General features: G+C 42.1%; 1 long non-coding RNA gene across 1 annotated transcript in view; it reads right to left on the bottom strand.

The window, feature by feature from the left end:
• Positions 1 to 248: 248 nt before the first annotated feature.
• LOC109284992 (uncharacterized) overlaps positions 249 to 18,522 on the bottom strand; it is a 60,487-nt gene continuing 42,213 nt past the window's right edge. The window contains exons 4-6 of the long non-coding RNA XR_002092654.2: positions 3,134 to 3,282; positions 2,151 to 2,419; positions 249 to 990 (exon numbers count right to left, since the gene is read on the bottom strand). This is a non-coding gene — a long non-coding RNA (uncharacterized LOC109284992). The remainder of the gene's footprint in view (positions 991 to 2,150; positions 2,420 to 3,133; positions 3,283 to 18,522) is intronic.

Below are 18,522 nucleotides of genomic sequence, written 5' to 3'. Positions count from 1 at the left end.
TCAGCATCTACACATGAGTTGCTGCACAAGAAAAAATTCTGTCACAGGATAGGACTTGTATTTACAAGTACTAATCTGCTGTGGAATTGTATTAGTTTCCTACAGCCCAATAGGGCTGCATATGTAGATGCCAAGACACTTACTGCAGAGCTAATTAGGCAACTCCACAGTACATGTCTTGTGTAGACATGCACATGGACTAGCTTGAGTGGAATAACTTGAGCTAGATGTCACATCCCAAGCCTACTTATATTTTTCCAATTCTTGATGCTAGTTGTTATTGTTATTAGAGCCAGATCAATTTTTGTTGTAAAGAAGTCTTCTTTATATTTATCATCAATTCTGATTACTACAAACATCTGTAATTCTTAAGTATCTTCCAAATAACTTACGTAAATGAATATCAACACATGGGCTTTCAGAAAATAATCAGTTTGAGACCTGGCCATTCATTATTTGGGGTATGTAATTCGTGACTTAATTCTCCTAAGATTTTTCCAATTCTCTGTCCAAATGATTGAAATCTTTGAAACAGGAGAATAATGAATGATGAAGTGCAAATCAAGAATGATGAAGAGCAAATTATGAATAATCCACGAACAGTATTCAAAAAAGAGCCTTAAACCATTCCAGGAGAAGACTGGAACATGTGTTTCCATCTTTGTGCAGTAGTATAGCTAAAGTTGTATTCCACTCTATTGGAAGAGGAAAGAGCTTAAAAGGCATAATATTTTTATCTTTTGATTGTAAGTAACTTTGTACACTTTGTAACACATCCATACCAGCACTCTGTGTCCCCTTCATCTGACTGTTTGCAGCCTGTTTGGGTGTTCCCAGTTTCGCCTCTGTGTCTTGCTCATGCTGATTACATAATGACGTACTCATGATTCCAAGGATATTGTTCGCTGCAGGTGTTAAAATCAACTGCTTAGCTTTTCTGTTTCTCAGGAGGATCCTCAAAAAATGTGGACTTGATGGCTGCATTTTTCACTATAAATTATGAAATGATATCATTGCAAAACTTTTTGTTGTTATGATAACAGCACAAAACATTATAAATCGTAGAACACATGATTTCCATATAAGCAACAACCTCTGATGGACAGTGTATTAATGTAAAGTTTCCCTGAAACTAATATTAATTATAAATCAAATACAAATAATTGCAGGGTCATTTTTAAAAAATCAAATTAAGTTGTAACATCCTGAATTTCATTTAAAATCCTACTGCTAGTCTTTTCTACAGGAATTCTTAAATAAATTATTTCCAACATCCATCAGTCAGCTGGTAAAAAAATATAGTATTTAAAATATTTACTAATGGGCCACTCATCATTTGCTAAGCAAAATCACAGTATGAAAATCCATATTTACTCTATTGTTCAATAAATCAATGTATTTTAATGGTATCACTACTTCTTTTCTTTAGTAAGGATCTGGCAGTTTGCACCTAGCGTTATTTGCTCTTCACGATACAAATGGCATTAAAATACAAGTAGCTAAATATTTACTCATTACATTCTTCCATATGTTACTAGTTTAATCTATTTACATAATCATATGATGCGAAACTGCTGCATAGGAAGATGATCAATGATTAACTAAATAACTATAGGCTACATTATATCCTCGGAGCAATCCCATGGATGACTCAAACCAATTAATCAAAGGAAAAAGTCTCTTGTTTTTTAGAAACAGGACCATGTAGAAAGATAATCTCCTCTAACCCAAAATAATTCCTTTTCTGACCCACAGAAGCCTCTCCCACACCTATGTTGCTCTGCAGTTTTGACGTCATTGAGTCCAGACACAAAATAAGTTTCTTCCATGTAAAAAAATCAGACAAAAATATAAAAGACATTGTTTTCATGGTTATTGGTAATGGAAACTTTCATATTGTCCAAAAAAAATTCCACAAGATAAAAAAAAACATTTTTCAGCCAAACTACGTGAAAGCTGATAATATTTCAATTTTTGGCCAATTTTTTCACATTTTCAATTTCCCAACACAAATTATTTAAAAAAATTAAGCAAAACAGACTCTTTTCTGCAAAACTTTTTTGGTCATTCAATAATACAATGTTTTCATTAAAAAAAATGGTGTGATGAAAAGGGACATTAAGTATTTTCTTTGTGTAATATATACTGACCTTGATTGTACCGGAGTTTCCCTTTTTTGCAGTATGACTAACAGTTCCTTTGCTCCTTAGATAGAGAGTCTGTGGCAAGCATTGGAAGGAACACAATAGAAACACATCCCTTGGGTGAATTAGTTTGCTACGAGGGATGTGCAGACTGTCAAATTCATTACTAGGCTTCTGAAGTGTCATGGCCCATCACTACTGATGTGTTGAGAAGAGAACTCTTGTATCATCTGACTGGTCCAGAGTTAAATCCTCTTCCACCCTGAAAGAATGATCTATAAGAAAAATCGAAGTGATGTTTGCAACATCTCCTGGCCTGTAGGCAGGTTCTTGCTGAATGACTTGACGATTTGACCTGTGAGCATTATACTACACATATCACTTTTTTAAAAATGTCTAAAACTGCACTGTAAGTTTTTCTTTAGTATGAATACATAGTGCTATTATGCCATAGGTAACCTTACATTTGAAAATACATATATGCAAATGAATCCAAAATAAAGTAATTGTATCCATACAAATATAATCACAAGCAAAGTAGCTAGGTATGGCAGTGAAAGCAAGAGCTAACATAAAAGGATTCCTGAATAGGGACTGACTAAAGCAGGGGTGTCCAAATTGTGCCTTGAGTGCCAAAAGTGACATGGAAAGCCTCTGCCTGTGTGGCACATGGGAGATTAGGGAAGGGAAGGCAGTACAGTGGAAGATAACTCAGAAAGCAAATTAGCAAATTGGGCAAGGGGCACAGGGATGGAAGCAGAAAGCAGAGTAATAATCCAGGCAGGGAAAGGGGATCAGAGTGGCACTTGGGAGGGTGCAGGGCTAACTTGTGTCCACAAAGATTGGCCCCCACTAAAGCATATGTTTTAGAAGTTAAGAGTGGAAGGAGAAGAAATAACAGCAGAATCATATCAAGGCACTTGAAGTATTTTCACTTTTTCTTGAAGTACTTTCACCTCTTGTTCCTAAAGAGGTCTGTAATCATTTACCTGCAGTACAACACCCTCTGAGCCTAAGCTGTGCAAGTAAGAAAGTGGCAAAGCAAAGGTGGGGCAGTAGAAGGCTGGTTTATTGCATCACTGTCTTGGCAGCTTGGAATTTGTTAGTTTTCTGTGGTCTTGTTATCTCAGGGCAAACACTGAAAAACAATGATTAAAAAAGAGCAAAATTATTTTAGAGTTAGAGACTGTAAATAGAAAAATCTCAAAACGCTACATAGAAATCTAGAGTTTTATCAGTCTAAATCTCACTCAAGGCACAATATAAACTTAGACTAAAAAAATAAAAAAAGATGGCCAATACAGAATTATTTCCTATAGTCCTCTCCATAAATTGCTACCTTGATGGGGTAGAGAGGCTTATACATACCAATGACCTGTAACAGTGTTCAGAGTACTGTACTCCTGATAGGATCACGTATGGTGGTAAGGTCAAAGGTAAAGTATCATGAAAAGCAGTCCAACATAACATAAAGACCTCAACAGTGGAGCAGGCGGATGAAAAGGTCATACTTCTCAGTGCCTGCAAAGGCAGATGAAGGCTACAGTGGAAGAGTAATCCCTGTCATCTTGGAACTCCTTGCCACTGGACACAGGTTTCCCTTCCCAAGATCCGTGTGGTTGCCTATGCATAAAGGCCTTCTCACATAAAACAAGTCATGTGCAGGCTTCTCCCACTGGATCCAACATCTACCACAATAACCAATCGCTAATACCCATAATCTCCACAAAGTCCTGTGATGATGGATGAGTGGCAATGGGAACAGATGAAATGATTGCTGGGAGTCCCTAGTCATGGATCTGCATGCAGATGGTGGTTGCATATTGGTCACTTCACCCTTAGAACGGGACTAATCAGTCCTTTTTAGGAACCCCCTCTGATCACCCGTCATAGGGAGTAAGCCTATGCAAAGCTTTGGGTGGTGATTCAATTCAGAGGAGATTCGGCCCAATTCGGTGGCCTAATCGCTGAATCTGAATCAAATCAGGGGACCAATTTAAAGGTCCGAATTGTTTCAAAGCTCTCTGAATCTTCGGCAAAGATTCAGAGAGCTTTGATGATTTGGGCAGTCCCTGGTGGCTGCAGCAGGGAGCTGCAGCCACTCCAAGCTGGTAAATACTAGGGGCAGAGAAGGGGGGCTGGGGGAGGGGACCATGGGGGGGACCCCTGCCAGCCCCCCTGATGCCCCCACTACCCCGGCCACCCGACCCCTGCCTGCTCCCCCAGCCCCCCATGGCTGCCCTGCCTACCCCAGCTCCCGGTGCTTTGAAAAAATGCCCCGGTGCCGCCAGGCGGGGAGGGATCCCCACTGCCCCCCACTGCCCCACGCTACATGGGGGGGTTTGCATGATCCCCCTCAACACCCCCACTCTCCCCAGTCCCCCCACGGCTGCCCCGCCTGCCAGGACTCTGGCCCTTAAAGAAAAAAAAAACGGAGAGAAGTCCTGGGACTCACCACTCCTGGTGCAGCCTCGGGGCTTCAGGGGCTCCTGCAGAGCCCCCCACATGGCACGGGGCAGCAGGGATCACCCCCTGCCAGCAGCAGCAGTGAGTCCCGGGGTTTCTTCAGGGTTTTTTTTCTTAAAGGGCCGGAGCTGGCCCATGTGGGGCAACCATAAGGGGGCTGCAGGAGTGGGGGGGGTCAGGGGCTCATGCAGAGCCCCCCACACAGCGTGGGGCAGTGGAGGACTGCAGGGATTGCCTCCTGCCTGGCAGCACCTGCTGAGCTGGGGATTTTTTTTCCCCAAGTGCTGGGAGCTAGGGCAGGCGGGGTGGCCATTGCCATGCTGGGAGAGAGGTGGGGGATAGGCCTGGCCTGGCTGATTTGGAGATTCAGAGATTTGGCAGCAGCCGAATCTCTGAATCAGATTTGGCCAAATTGAATCAGGGCAGTGATTGAAATCACCGAATCGAATTACTGTCCCCCAAATCAGCCGAATCTGAAGCAAATGCTAGCTGCTTCACACAGGCCTAATATGGAGGAGACTAGAAAAGGTGCCCCAAAAGTAGGCTGTCCCACCTTACCTTACCCAACTAGATGACTGCTTCCAGGGGAATCACCCAAATTGTGGTTGAAACACAAAAATGTCCTTAACATCCTGGAATATATGAACTCTATTGGATAACCTAAATAGTGACAGACCTGAATGTAGAATACCTATTTTCTCCAAAGAATTCTTGCAGTACAACACTGATATCGCAGCTCACATCGCAAGACCAGATGTACAGACAAAGATCATCTGAGGGAGGAAGGGAGTGGCTATACATTTTTCTGGAAAGGGAAACCTGTAAATGACAGGTGAATACATGGTGTTGACTGCACCATTAAGAACTAGATTGTCAGCCAAAGGACCAAATTCCCCGTTGGCATTAATGAGCACCTCATGAATCTCTGCATCCAACTGACCAAGAATTCACTTGCTATCATAATCAGTGCATATGCCCCACCACCCGATGCTAAGGAAGAAAAGAAAGAACAGTTTTATGATGACCTTGATGAAACCCTGACTTTCATCCTGAAAGAGGATAAGATCAACCTCCTTGGAGATGTCAATCAGAGAGTTGGCCAGGACTTTACCATGTGGAGGGGCACCTTTGGGAAGGAAGCCCAATTCCAGTGGCATTCTCTTACTCAGTAAGAGCATGACCTTGTCATTACTAATGCTATCTTCAGACAATGTGACAGGTACAAAACAATATGGCAACACCTTCACTTGAAACAATGACACCTCCTTGACTACATCATCATGAGAGTGTGTGATCTAAAAGACGTTCATATCACACATGTTATGAGAGGAGCTGATGACTGCTGAACCAATCGTCAGTTAGTGAGATCAATCGTGTCCATCAAGGTTGTGTTGAAACATCAAAAGCCACCCAAATCAGTCCAAAAACAAAATCAAGATCAGTACAAAATACCTTCAGATCCTTAGACATTGTGAAGCCCTCCAAACACATCAGGGCAAGAAACTCATCAATCTTAGAGCTTGAAAATTATAACACTTGCATTGAGGAAGATTGGCAAGCTCTAAAGGAGACCATCTATGAGGTTTGCACAGAATCAATTGGCTATATCACCTGATGCCATCAGGACTGGTTTGATGAAAAGAAAGCTGAGATCAAAGCCCTTCTTAATCAGAAAAAAAGCCATCCTATGTCCAATCAAAAGCAGGGAACTTTTTGATGGATTAAAGCTGAAGCCCAGAGGAAGATTCAGGATATCAAAAATAAACGGTGGGAAGAGAAGGCAAAGAAATCCAACAATTTGTTGACAATCATGACATGTGGAGCTTCTTTGGTGAAATCAAAGCTGTGTACAGATCAAGCTCTTCTGGACTCACTCCGCTTAGATTTGAAGATGGCATTACACTCATCAAAGACAATGAGTCCTTCAAAACTGCTGGAAGAAGCAATACCAAAAGCTCCTGAACTGAGAATTGACAGTGACTGATGAAACCATCAAATCCATCCCACAGCATCCAGTAAGGGAAACATTCACCAATCTACCAACTTCTAAAGAAGTCCACCAGGCAATAAGACAGATGAAGAAAAACAAAGCACCTGGCCCTGATTGCATACCAGCTGAGGTCTTCAAAGTTGGTGGGAAAATTATGACCAACAATCTCCACATGCTGTTTCTCCAAATCTGGAACACTGAGGAAATTCCCAATGACCTTAAGAATGCCAATGTTGTCACCATTCTTAAAAAGAGAGATTAGCCTGACTATGGAAACTATCGAGATATCGCCCTCTTCTCCATCGCTGGGAAGATTCTCACTCAAATTCTGCTGAAGCGACTGCTCTCTCTTGCCAAGTCTCAGTGCAGCTTCAGACCATCAAGAGACACCATGAACATGATTTTTGCAGCCCAGCAGATGCAGGAGAAATGCCAAGAACAATGCCAGGAACTGCATATGGCCTTTATTGATTGGACTAAAGTCTTCAACTTCGTTAACTGTGAGGCTCTATGGAAGATCTTATTGAAGTTGAGTTACCCAGGGAAATTTATCACCATCCTAAGATGCCTTCATGGCCAGATAACTGCCTTCACCTTAAGCACTGGCTCCGCTATGGAGCCCTTTGCCATTTGAACTGGCATCAAGCAGGGATGCATGACTGCACCAATTTTGTTTTCCATGTTTCTTGCAGTCATCAAGATGCTCATCCATGACTGTCGGCCACATGGCATTGACATCAAGTACAGGATGGATGGGAACCTTTTCAACCTCTCCCATCTCCATGCCAAAACCAAAGTTACTTCAGCCTCAATTGTGGAAATGCAGTATGCCGATGATTGTGCTGTCACTGCACATACGGAGGAGGAGCTACAAAATGGCACTTAACTGCTTCTCTCAAGCATACCAGTGCTTAGGACCGACTCTTAACAGCATAAAAACAAAGGTGCTTCACCAGCCCGCCACAGGCCAATCAACTCCCCTGGGAAAGAGCCTCATTGACGGACAGGACCTAGAGAATGTTGAACACTTTGCATACCTCAGCACTCATCTCTTAAAGAAGGCCAGCACTGAGGAAATCCAGTATAGGATCCAATGTGCCAGCTCTGCCTTCAGAAGTCTGAATCATCATGTGTTCAATGATCACAACATCAGGACGTAAATAAAACTCCTACTATCTAAGGCTGCAGTAATCCCAACTCTTCTCTACAGCTGTGATGCTGGGTTGACCTACAGAGACTACCCAAAAAAGCCTGAAACACCATCAGCAGCACTACCTCTGGAAGATCATTAGCATAAAGTGGAAGGATCATTACACAAATGCCAATATCCTCACCAATGCTAATACCACCAGTATGGAAGCATTGATTATTCAACATCAGTTTCAGTGATTAGGGTGTTGTGTGCGCATGCCTGATGCCTGATGTAAAACAACTGCTATACCCCCAATTCAGCCAAGGACAAAGGACATATGGGGAAACAAAGAAAACGCTTCAAGGACAGACTCAAGATGAACATTAAGAAGCATAGCACTGACACCACAAATTGGGAAAAACTAGTCCAGGACATGGAAGCACTTTGTGTGAGAAGGTGTATCTTACTTTGAGGAAAACCATCTTGCTCTGGAGGCAGAAAAATGACAGAAATGGAAGGAAAGGAAACAAGGCCAAGACATCCATGGTCCAACCCTCCCTTTAACCACCACTTGTGGCATTTGTTAGAGAATCTGTGGCTCTAGGATCAGCCTTCTTAGCCATCAATGGACTCATTTACAACCCTTCACTTGAACCGTGGGAGTGATCATCCTTGACCATGAGGGACTGCCTCCACCGGATTTTCTTCAATGTAGTCTCCAGTGCCTTTTCATCTTCATTTACTGGTAGTTTAAATGCACATCATTCTGAGATATAGGCATATAAGAACTTTGTGAAAGGCTGTGACCCTTTCATAAGGTATTAAATGCATCCCCAACTAGTACAAATCTGTGTGCTTGTTACATAATACTTGCATCTTTTTTAAATGCTGCATTGACCTTTTACTCATTGTTTGTATACATATGAATTTCATCCACAAAACAAAGAAAATGCAAAACTCTCCACTCCCCTAATTTATCTTGTAATCAAAACTGAATTATAAATGCTTCAAGAAATCCATTCAAAGCAATGCATTCCTAGTAAGCTTGCTGAATGGCAAAGCCATTCAAACCTATAGCCCTGCATCTCTCTGAATGCCAACAGCTTGCAAAATTTACATAAGAAAGAAAAGCTCTTGCTTGGTGCAGGAGTATCAAACCTGTTGGGCCCTCTGGCCTGGATCCAGACCATGCGGCTTCTCACCGGCCACATCTGGACCAAAGGGCTTCCCATGAGCTGGATGGCCTGTGTGAGTAGCAGTGTTAAAGCCCATGGCTGCCACAGCCATTGTTTTGGCATGGCTCCAGAACTCAGGGATTCAACATTGATGCCACTCACTCCCCCACTTTTCTTGTACCACTGAACTTAGTCACCATGCAAGGATGATAAAACCCTGATTTTAGGGGTAGAGAGGTCTGGGTTGGAGGGAGGTGAGCAGCGTTAATTCCCTGGGTTCTGTAGCTGGACTGCACCCTGTGACCCTGCATTTCCAGGACACCCATTATAATTCCCAACAGTTGTTTGGGACTGGCCTCTGAAATCCAGGACTGTCCCAGCTAAAATGGGACATATGGTCACCAAACTGAAACACCAAGAATGCTTTCAAAAGTGCCATAAGGAAAAGTAGGGGAGATGAGGGCACTGCCAATGTCCTGGCAGTTTAATGACAAGAAAATAGCATAGTTGATAATATATGCTCAGAAGTTCTTAGCAAAAGGACCATGCCCTATGCTATGGAGGAAGGCAAAACTTTTACAGTCTGATCTAGAGGAAAAATATTTCTTGACTCCAAGTTTGGCTTATTCCTTTGCCATTTTAGCAAAGCCAATTATAGTAATTAGAGTGTGGGCTTAGTTATGGAGGGTACTTTCATGGAAGGGACTGCTCCCTTCACAGCTAGCCTCTGTATAATATTTGCATTTCCATAATAAGAAGCAAAATTCATTATTTTATTATTAATCCCAGTTATGCAAGGAGTATTTAACTTGATAGAAATACACTTTTACAGTGTTTCTACTCTAATTGTCAAGAACAATTGGGATGCATGACACTTTTACAGACATGTGTACATGATTGGAAAATATATTAAATGGTTTCCAGATTGCTTAGCACAAAGCATTTCAGTTAACATTCATCCCAGAAGACAATAGTCTGGAAGACACTGTATGTAAGGCTGATCAGAAATTTTCTGATTAAACTTTTTTTGCTAGGAAACACTGATTTGTTGAACCCAAAATGTTTGATTTGAAATATTGTGTGTTTGATGAATTTTCTTGGAATCTGAGGAAATCCTTCCTGGATTCCTGGCAGATCTTCCCCTCTCTGGTTATCTGGCCCTGCAGGAATATTTTTAATATGGCTGTCCCAGAGCTGCAGACCCTAGAGTTTCCAGCTCTGTGGTACTGTGTGACTGGCCTACCAAGATCCACTGGGAACCCCAGGAGTTCCTGATGTGTGGACCCTGAGGCACTTCCCTGGCAGGTCTGCCCCAGGACACAAACATGGGAATCCTGGGATCCCCAGCTCTCAGAAAGTCCCTTGGCAGATCTGTCCAAGAGACATGAACCTTGCATGGCTCTACAGCAGTCAGCCCAAATGATTGCCTCAGGGCCATGGACCCTGAAAGTATCTGGTCTCCTGCCTTGGAATATCCCCTCTGTCAGGATTACAGCACTAGGACAGACCTTTCAGATAGCCCAGCCCAGGGCTGTGTTCTTGACATTGCAGAGTCTACAGCTCTGGGGCAGACAGACATTCCAGAGGCCCTTGGAGCTGGGAACCTGAGAACCTGTTTTTGCTCTGAATTGACTCAAAATCCTAGTTTTTAAAAAATGAAATTCTCCATGAACTAAAACTCTACTTTTAATCCAGTTCTAGTTGTACAGGTATTTAGTGAATCTTGAAACACTACCATACACCAAAATATAACATGTATCTAGAATGACCTTTAAGGTAAAGCTACACAACTAAGAAAAAGGAGATGCTAGTTGGCTTCAAACTACATCCAAATGTCATTATGGTCCATTTTTATAGTACCATACATTTCAAGTAATCATAGCCCCAGTATTACTGGAGTTATTGCAGTTATCAGTGAGCATCACAGATATTTTCTAATTGAGGTCATAAATATATAATATAATTGAACCCTTTTGAATTACATTTATGCAGTTACCAAAGATCCCATAAATCATACAGTGAACATTAAAATACTGTCTGCATTCTTGACAACATAAACATTGCTTTTTTTAATGTTTGAAAATCGATCATCAGAAAAAGATCTCTACGTTAATTATAAAATTATGTAATCACATAATTAGGCTATCCCAAAGATTATAGTGCCCATAATCTGCATAGTCTTTCATTCTGAGACAGATGAAATCTGTTGCTTTTTTGGCTGAAGAGATCAGCTTTACATAGATTCATAGATTCACTGACATTAGGGGCTGGAAGGGACCTTGCAAGATCATCTAGTCCAGCCCCCCTGCCATAGGCAGGAAGCCTGCTGGGGTCAAATGACCCCCATAAGATAAGCATCCAAATGCCATTTGAATAAGTCCAGAGTAGGGAGGGAGTCTGTTCCAGACCCTGGACACTCAGACTGTAAAGAAGTTTTTCCTTATGTCCAGTCTATGTCGGCCTTCCAGAAGTTTGTGGCCGTTAGACCTTGTTATCCTTTGGGGAGTCCTGGTGAACAATTGTTCTCCCAGATCCTGGTGCATTCCCCTTATGTGCTTATAGGCTGCCACTAAGTCCCCCCTGAGCCTTTTCTTCTTCAGGCCGAAGAGTCCCATGTCCCTTAGCCTCTCCTCATAAGGCTTGCTCTCTTAGCCTTTGATCATACAGGTGGCTCTCCTCTGGACTCTCTCAAGCTTATCCATGTCCCTCCTGAAGTGGGGGGCCCAAAACTGGATGCAGTATTCCATCTGTGGCCTCACTAATGCCAAGTAGAGTGGGAGGATGATGTCCCTGGTTTTGTTTGAGATGCCCCAGTGGATGCATGCCAGAGTTTGGTTTGCTTTGCCAGCCACAGCATCGCATTTGTGGCTCATGTTCATCTTGTGGTCAATAAAGACCCCCAAGTCTCTTTCAGTCATGGTGCTAGCAAGCCTAGCACTGCCAAGCCTATAAGTATGCTGCTGTTTTTTCCTCTCAAGGTGGAGCACCCTGTATTTCTCTGCATTAAATGCCATCAGGTTTTGGTTTGCCTACCTTGTGAGCCTGGCCAGGTCAACCTGTATCCCCAACCTGTTCTCTAGTGTGACTGCCTTCCCCCATAGTTTAGTATCATCCATGAACTTTGCCAGTCCACATGTGATGCCTGAATACTTAAGGAAAATGTTGAAGAGTACTGACCTGAGTACTGAGCCCTGAGGGACACCGCTAATTACCTCACACCATCTTGCTTTGCTCCCATCAACCAGTACTCTTTGGGTCCAACCCCAGAGCCAGTTCCCCAGCCATTGGACCATGAGATGGTCAAGGCTGCAGTTTTCCAGCTTAGCCATGAGGACATTATAGGAGACCAAGTCAAAGGACTTCTTGAAATCCAGATATATGACATCAATTTCGTCTCCCTTGTCCAGGCAATGCATCACCTGGCCATAGAAGGAGACGAGATAGGTCAGAGAAGACTTTCCAGCAACAAAGCCATGTTGGCTGGTACTCAAAAAGTTGCCTTCCTTTAGCCTGCTACTGTTGGAACCTTTGATCATTTTCTCCAGGATCTTTCCAGGGATGGATGTCAGACTGATTGGTCTGTAATTCCCTGGGTCTTCCTTCCTTCCTTTATTGAAGATTGGGATCACAATGGCTCTTTTCCAATCCTCTGCTACCTCTCCTGAGCACCAGGAGTTCTCAAATATTTCCACCATAGGGCATGCTATGATGTCCGCCAGCTCCTTCAGGACTCTTGAGTGCATACTGCCCGGGTCTGCAGACTTGTGGATGTCGTGTCTTTTGAGGTGTTCCCTCACTTGATCTATGTCAGTAGTGGGCTCATCTCCCGCCCCATGGGTGCTTTGCATCCTATTTGACAGGGTGACCCTTTGGACGGGTGGAAGACCAACGCAAAGTAATCGTTTAGGAGATTCACCTTTTCCTGAGCATCAGTCATCAGCTACCTCATTTGATTTAGCAGGGGTCCAATGTTGCCCTTGTTCTTCCTCTGACTTCCCACATATCTGAAGAAGGACTTTTTGTTGTCCTTGATTCCCGTGGCTAGCCTGAGTTTGGTATCTGCCTTGGTTTTTCTGGTTCACTTCTACAGGTGCAGGCTAGTGCTGTGTAGTCCTCCTTGGTGATGACTCCCATTTTCCATCTGGCATAGGCTTCTCTTTTTAGCTTGAGGAGGTCCAAAAGTTCCCTATTGACCCAAGGGAGCACCCCAGCCCATTGACTACACTTCCTTCGGGATGGGATGGACTTTCCTTGTACTTCAAGCATTACGATCTTAAGGAACAACCATTCCTCATGGGGTTCCCTTTCTAAAGGGCCACGGTCTCTGAGTGCCTTGTTGACTGAGTTTTTGAAAGTTGGACTTCCCACAGTTGAGGATATCTGTTTTACTGAGACACTTGTCTACCCTGTATTGGACAGAGAAAGTGATCAGTTCATGGTCACTGTCACCAAGCTTCCCCTGGACCCTCAGAACATTCACCAGATCATCCCCTTTGGTGAGAACCAGATCCAATAGAGGCCTCTACCCTAGTCGGCCTGTAGACCTCTCATGTTACGTAGACTTCATCAATGCATATGAGGAAGCTTCACGACTGGTCAGATTTGGCCGTGTGCTCTTTCCATCAGATGCAATAGTGCAATAGTGACTTGTTGAACAACTGGACCAATTTCCTATCTCACTTTGATGTCATTTTGTAATAGTTCTGCTGAAGTAGGTAATATTACTTCAGATTTACACAGTGGCAAATGAGATCAAAACTTTTCAGGGACACCCTTTCAGATAAGTTTATTTAATCCATGCTTTCTGTTGGTGCATTCTTTTCCTAAGGTATAAGCTTGGAGGACTAGATTTTGTATCTTGTTCTTCTTTGTGCAGGAGAGTAAGTCCCCTTCACCTCAGCCCTCTCTTTCCCTCCCAACTATTCCTCTACTTGACTAAGTGAAGGCTGTTCTGATTCTGTCTCTATTCATAAGGGAGCAGCTAAGAATTATTCACACAATAACACCACCAATGAACAAGTGGGCAGGAAGAAGGTGTATGACAAGCTGGCCAAGTGTTGTGGAAAGGGTAAATTGCAGCCCAGAAGAGGGCAAAATACTTATTTCTCCTGAGGAAGCAGGAAGAGTATTATGGCTTAGTCTAGCCCAGATGCAGCATGTATCATTTTCCTAACTGTAATTATCTAGAGAGGAAGCAGAAGATTGTTGAAGGACAAGTATTCAGTGGCATCATCTGTTAAATAGTTGCACTTTAGAGTGATCCATACTGTAGTAAAGTAGCATCTGGAGTTGAAAAATCTAGGGATAAATCTCTGGCTTCTGCTTATGTAAAAACATAGTGGGTGAAATTCTATGGTTCAGGCTGGTGACATGGTTTTGGAGGACGAAGTGAAAGATGTGCACCTTGTATCGTGCAAAGACCAACTACAATGTGCTTGAGACCTGTTTAGGAGCAGGGCAAGAACAGGCCCATAAAAAGGCCAGAGCATTAACTCTTTAATAGTGTCCCAGGGAGACAGTCACCGGGAAACAAGAGACTCCTCCCATGGTAGGACGGGGACAGCCCGCCCCTACAAGAAAAGCCCTGAAACCAAGGCAAACTTACTGACTTCAGGCCAGGGAGAGGAGGACGAGCCATGCCGGCATGAAGTGTCCACGCGGTTCATGAGCTGTGCTTATTTCAGGCTGGAGCTGGCATGGGCAAGTGACATCACCCTGGGACGCCCCCTGGATGGGATAAAAGCTGGCACCAGGAAGAATGCTAGGGGAAGCACTGCAGGGAGCGGAGGATGGAGGTGCTTCCCACGCTGGATGCAGGCAACGCCAGTGACCGACGAGGGACCTGGAGGCAGACCCACTGGAGAGGTCCATGAGCGAAGAGCAGAGCCTGGACCACGTCGGGGAACAGCTGGGACCACCGGCTCCAGGACAGTGAGTGAGGATGAGTTACAGCCCTACCCTCACTGGTTTTCTGTTAATTTCTTGTTTCTTTTTTTTTTTTTTTGTGCCATTGGGGACTTCCTGAGAAGACCCCAAGGTGAGGGTCAGGTCTGCGGCTGGCACTCCAAGGGAGGAACGGCTGGGAGACTTCGCAGGTAGCTGGGCTAGAGCCCAAAGAGGCGGTGGAAGGCAGGGACAGCCTAAATGTCCCCAAGCAGAAACAGCAACTGGGTGGAGTCAATGGCAGCCCAGCTGACAAAGAGAGCAGGGAAAGTCATCAGCAGAGGACAGGCCACACCAACACTAACAGACCATCCTGAAGGCTGGCCCATATAGTGTCTTGTGAGAGAGGATTCCCCTTTTCCTGAGGTCTGTCCCTCAGCACAGACTGCCAGTGTTCAGTCAAGATACATGAGCTTGCCGTGAGGGGATATTTATGCCATGATGCAAAACCTGCTTTAGGAGCCTACAGTATAAAAAGGTGTCTTTAAAATAATCTCCATTATTTACTACCTTTCCTGGGTTTTTTTCTAAATATAGATGTTCAAACTGGTGTTTGTAAGCATTTGTGAAAAGGTTGGAATGCCCATTATCTTTATTTATTAGATTTTTAAAAACTATATGTAAATGGTTTAGATACAAAACAGAATGGGTAACATTTACAAGGCAACTGGGAAAGCCTGATAAACGTTAGTAGGTTGGTGCATGCATTGTCAGAAATATATGATCCACCATTTGGTCAATAGCTAATGCTACTTAGCTTTTGAGATAGCACCTTTAAATCAATAGCGCCTTTGAATTTTTAATGTCCATATACCATTAGCCTGTTCTTGTGTCCCTTTTTATTGCTTATCAAAGCTATTGGCAATGACCTTGACATTTTTCTAGGTTTTTTTAATGGATCATGTTTCACTTGAATTAGCAAGCACAGGAAGAGCTTTTTGTTGATTTAAAATCCTTCTACATGTTAACATTTCAGGTGCACTTTATTATTTAACCCAAAGGTTATTCTGTGGTTCCCTGTATAAAGCATGGATCTGATGGCTCTGGATAATCCTGTTCTTACTGTATATAGTAAACAGGGGCAAGTAACTGGACACATTGTGTAATTAGTTGTGTATTATGACTGCAATAAAATAGAAAATAATTTCAGTCTAGGATTTAAGATATTGTGCAATTGGACCACAATTAGCAAGAAAACCTATCACCTGTCATCATTCCCCTTTTAAGTTAGCCTATCTGAAAAGAAATTTGGGGCATCTTTGAGGAATTATGCTTTAGGTTTTCTTTTTTCCCCGAATTTTTTCAAGTTTTACTAAATTTCATGAAATATGAAGATGAATACTTCTGTTTATAAAAATCATATAGCCAATAATATATAATAAAGTAAATTTGGTAATTAATTGCCTCTCAAAGCATTTACTTGTCTGTAGATTAAATGCAAAGTAGAAGGACCTATGAAAAAAGAAAGTCAGAATTTCAGTATTCAAATTATGTAGCTAATAAAGAGCAAGATTCCACAAATCAATTCATACTTCAAGTTAAATGATCTTTGAACAGACATTCCTTTTACACAGAGCTATTACAAAGGATTCCTTTCTTGCTAATGATATTTAGCTGGTATTCCTTCATTAACATAGCAGTCGCGCTTAGTGCATTACTGATTTAGGTAACTGCCTGTTTAGTTCTACTGGTATTAGATTGCATCCACTGAAACCATAAAGGCATTAAAAAGCATGTTTACTTTTCAGTGAGTCACAGAGAAGGCTTTAATTGGGTTGTTCTGTATAAACAAATGTACTGTACTAAAAGACACAAAGCAATGAGGATCTGATTCAAAGCATATTGAAGGAATTGAGTCTGACTTGAGTTGATCAGACCCTTATAAACAGATAGGTGTTGCTCCTGGTATTGATATACATATATATTCCTTCTTCTATAACTTTTTAAGAGGTGAAAATTAGTTTAGATTTCAACCTTTCTCCTTTCCACAGCAATTTCTACAGTTTTTCTAAGCACTTCACTCACTGAAGTTGAAAGGTAGTGTGTGCAGAGGATGACAGAAGATCAGACAGTAACTTTGTCTCATTTATCTCTAGGTTAAGGGCCAAATCCAACTCCCCTAAGGTCAAAGGAAGTATTTCATTGCGAGTTGGACTAACAATTATTTTAGGTTTACTGAACTCTGTCAGTGTTTGGAACTGAACCAACAGAAGCACAGTTAGACTGTGCTTTAACAGGTGGCACAGAATTACCATAGATGTACCATAGGAAGACATGAGAGGAGTGTGTAGGTGGAATTCCAAATTAATTACTTTATCCTGTAAACAGTTATTTATATGAGTAGGACTTATGTGAGTGATCCCGCTGATAAGGTATATTCAACACAGAGGAATATGGAGGCATCCTAAGAAATATATCCAACAGGCATTCCACTGACAGAGCTCCCTGAAAATTGTGACAGTGAAACAACTACAGAACGTGGCCCTTTGTATATCCGGGAATTTAAATAATTATGATGTTATTTGCCCACTTGCAGGGCTTTTTCCTTTGAGGATTTTAAAGTTCTTTCCACATGCAGGTGAGTGTCATTCTTCCTGTTTTGGAGATGGAAAAACTGAAGCACAGAGAGTTTAATGATTTTCCTAATGCCACACAGCAGATTAGTGACAGAGCTGAAATGCAGTCATGTCAACCCCTAATTAATTTCTGCTTTAATGCAACTAAAATATCATTTACTTGTTCAACTGAACAGTAATTGCCTGGATTGTCTATTTTAAAATAGTAGTTCATGAAAACAAGAGCTAGATTATTTAACTCTTTTTTGCAGTAATAAACAGTAATCAGCCATGTAGCCCAATGGAAACAAATGGAGCTCATCTTACAAGTAAATAAAAGTGTAAGCACACTATAATATTTATTGCCTTTACAAAGTAAATTTTTTTTTTCAAATAGCCAATGCCAAATGGAATTTCCTGCTGTAACAATGCTTTATACTATAAATAAACTAATGGGATCATGCTTAGTGAGGTGGAGCCTTTGAAGATTTGAGCTGTTACGTTCTAACAGGTACATCTCTGATAACAAGACTACCCCCTGCTAGATTTCAAGTCTCCAGTCCAAAACATGGGGACCTTACTACACTTGAAAATAAGGTTTCAAGAATTGCTTGGGTCAAAACAGTATATTTTCCCCTACCTTCATTCTTAAATATGGCTGACCCATTTTGGCTGAAACACCCAACATATAAAATTTAGATAAACACATTTTTATTTGGCAAAGTTCCTAGCAGCTGCTTACAGGGTCTTTGGGAAGTGTCAACCAACCCTGATAATGACGACTGCTACCAGTCCTGCCTATACTGTTCCAGACTTCTAGTCTTGATTCTCCTGCTGACTTGGTCTACAACCTTGATTCTTAGGAAAATGATTTAACAGTGCTGCATCTCCATTTTTCCATCCGTGAACAGAAATTGCAGCAGCTAAACTTTGCTGCTACATGTGGATGTTTTGCATCTTAATATTTATAAAATGGTTTGCGATGCTTGAAAGAGGACTATTAACATTCTACTGCTGTATTATAACTGTTTTATTAATATTATTGTTGATGCTAAAAATTGCTTAAATACTACACAGTGGGCACTACAGAAAGTCATGCAGAGCGAGGAAGAGAGAT

The sequence above is a fragment of the Alligator mississippiensis genome, chromosome 1 (genome assembly GCF_030867095.1).
Source record: "Alligator mississippiensis isolate rAllMis1 chromosome 1, rAllMis1, whole genome shotgun sequence".
Lineage (NCBI taxonomy): Eukaryota > Metazoa > Chordata > Crocodylia > Alligatoridae > Alligator > Alligator mississippiensis.
Note: the sequence above shows the minus strand (reverse complement) of the source record. Positions and strands in the feature narration are given on the sequence as shown.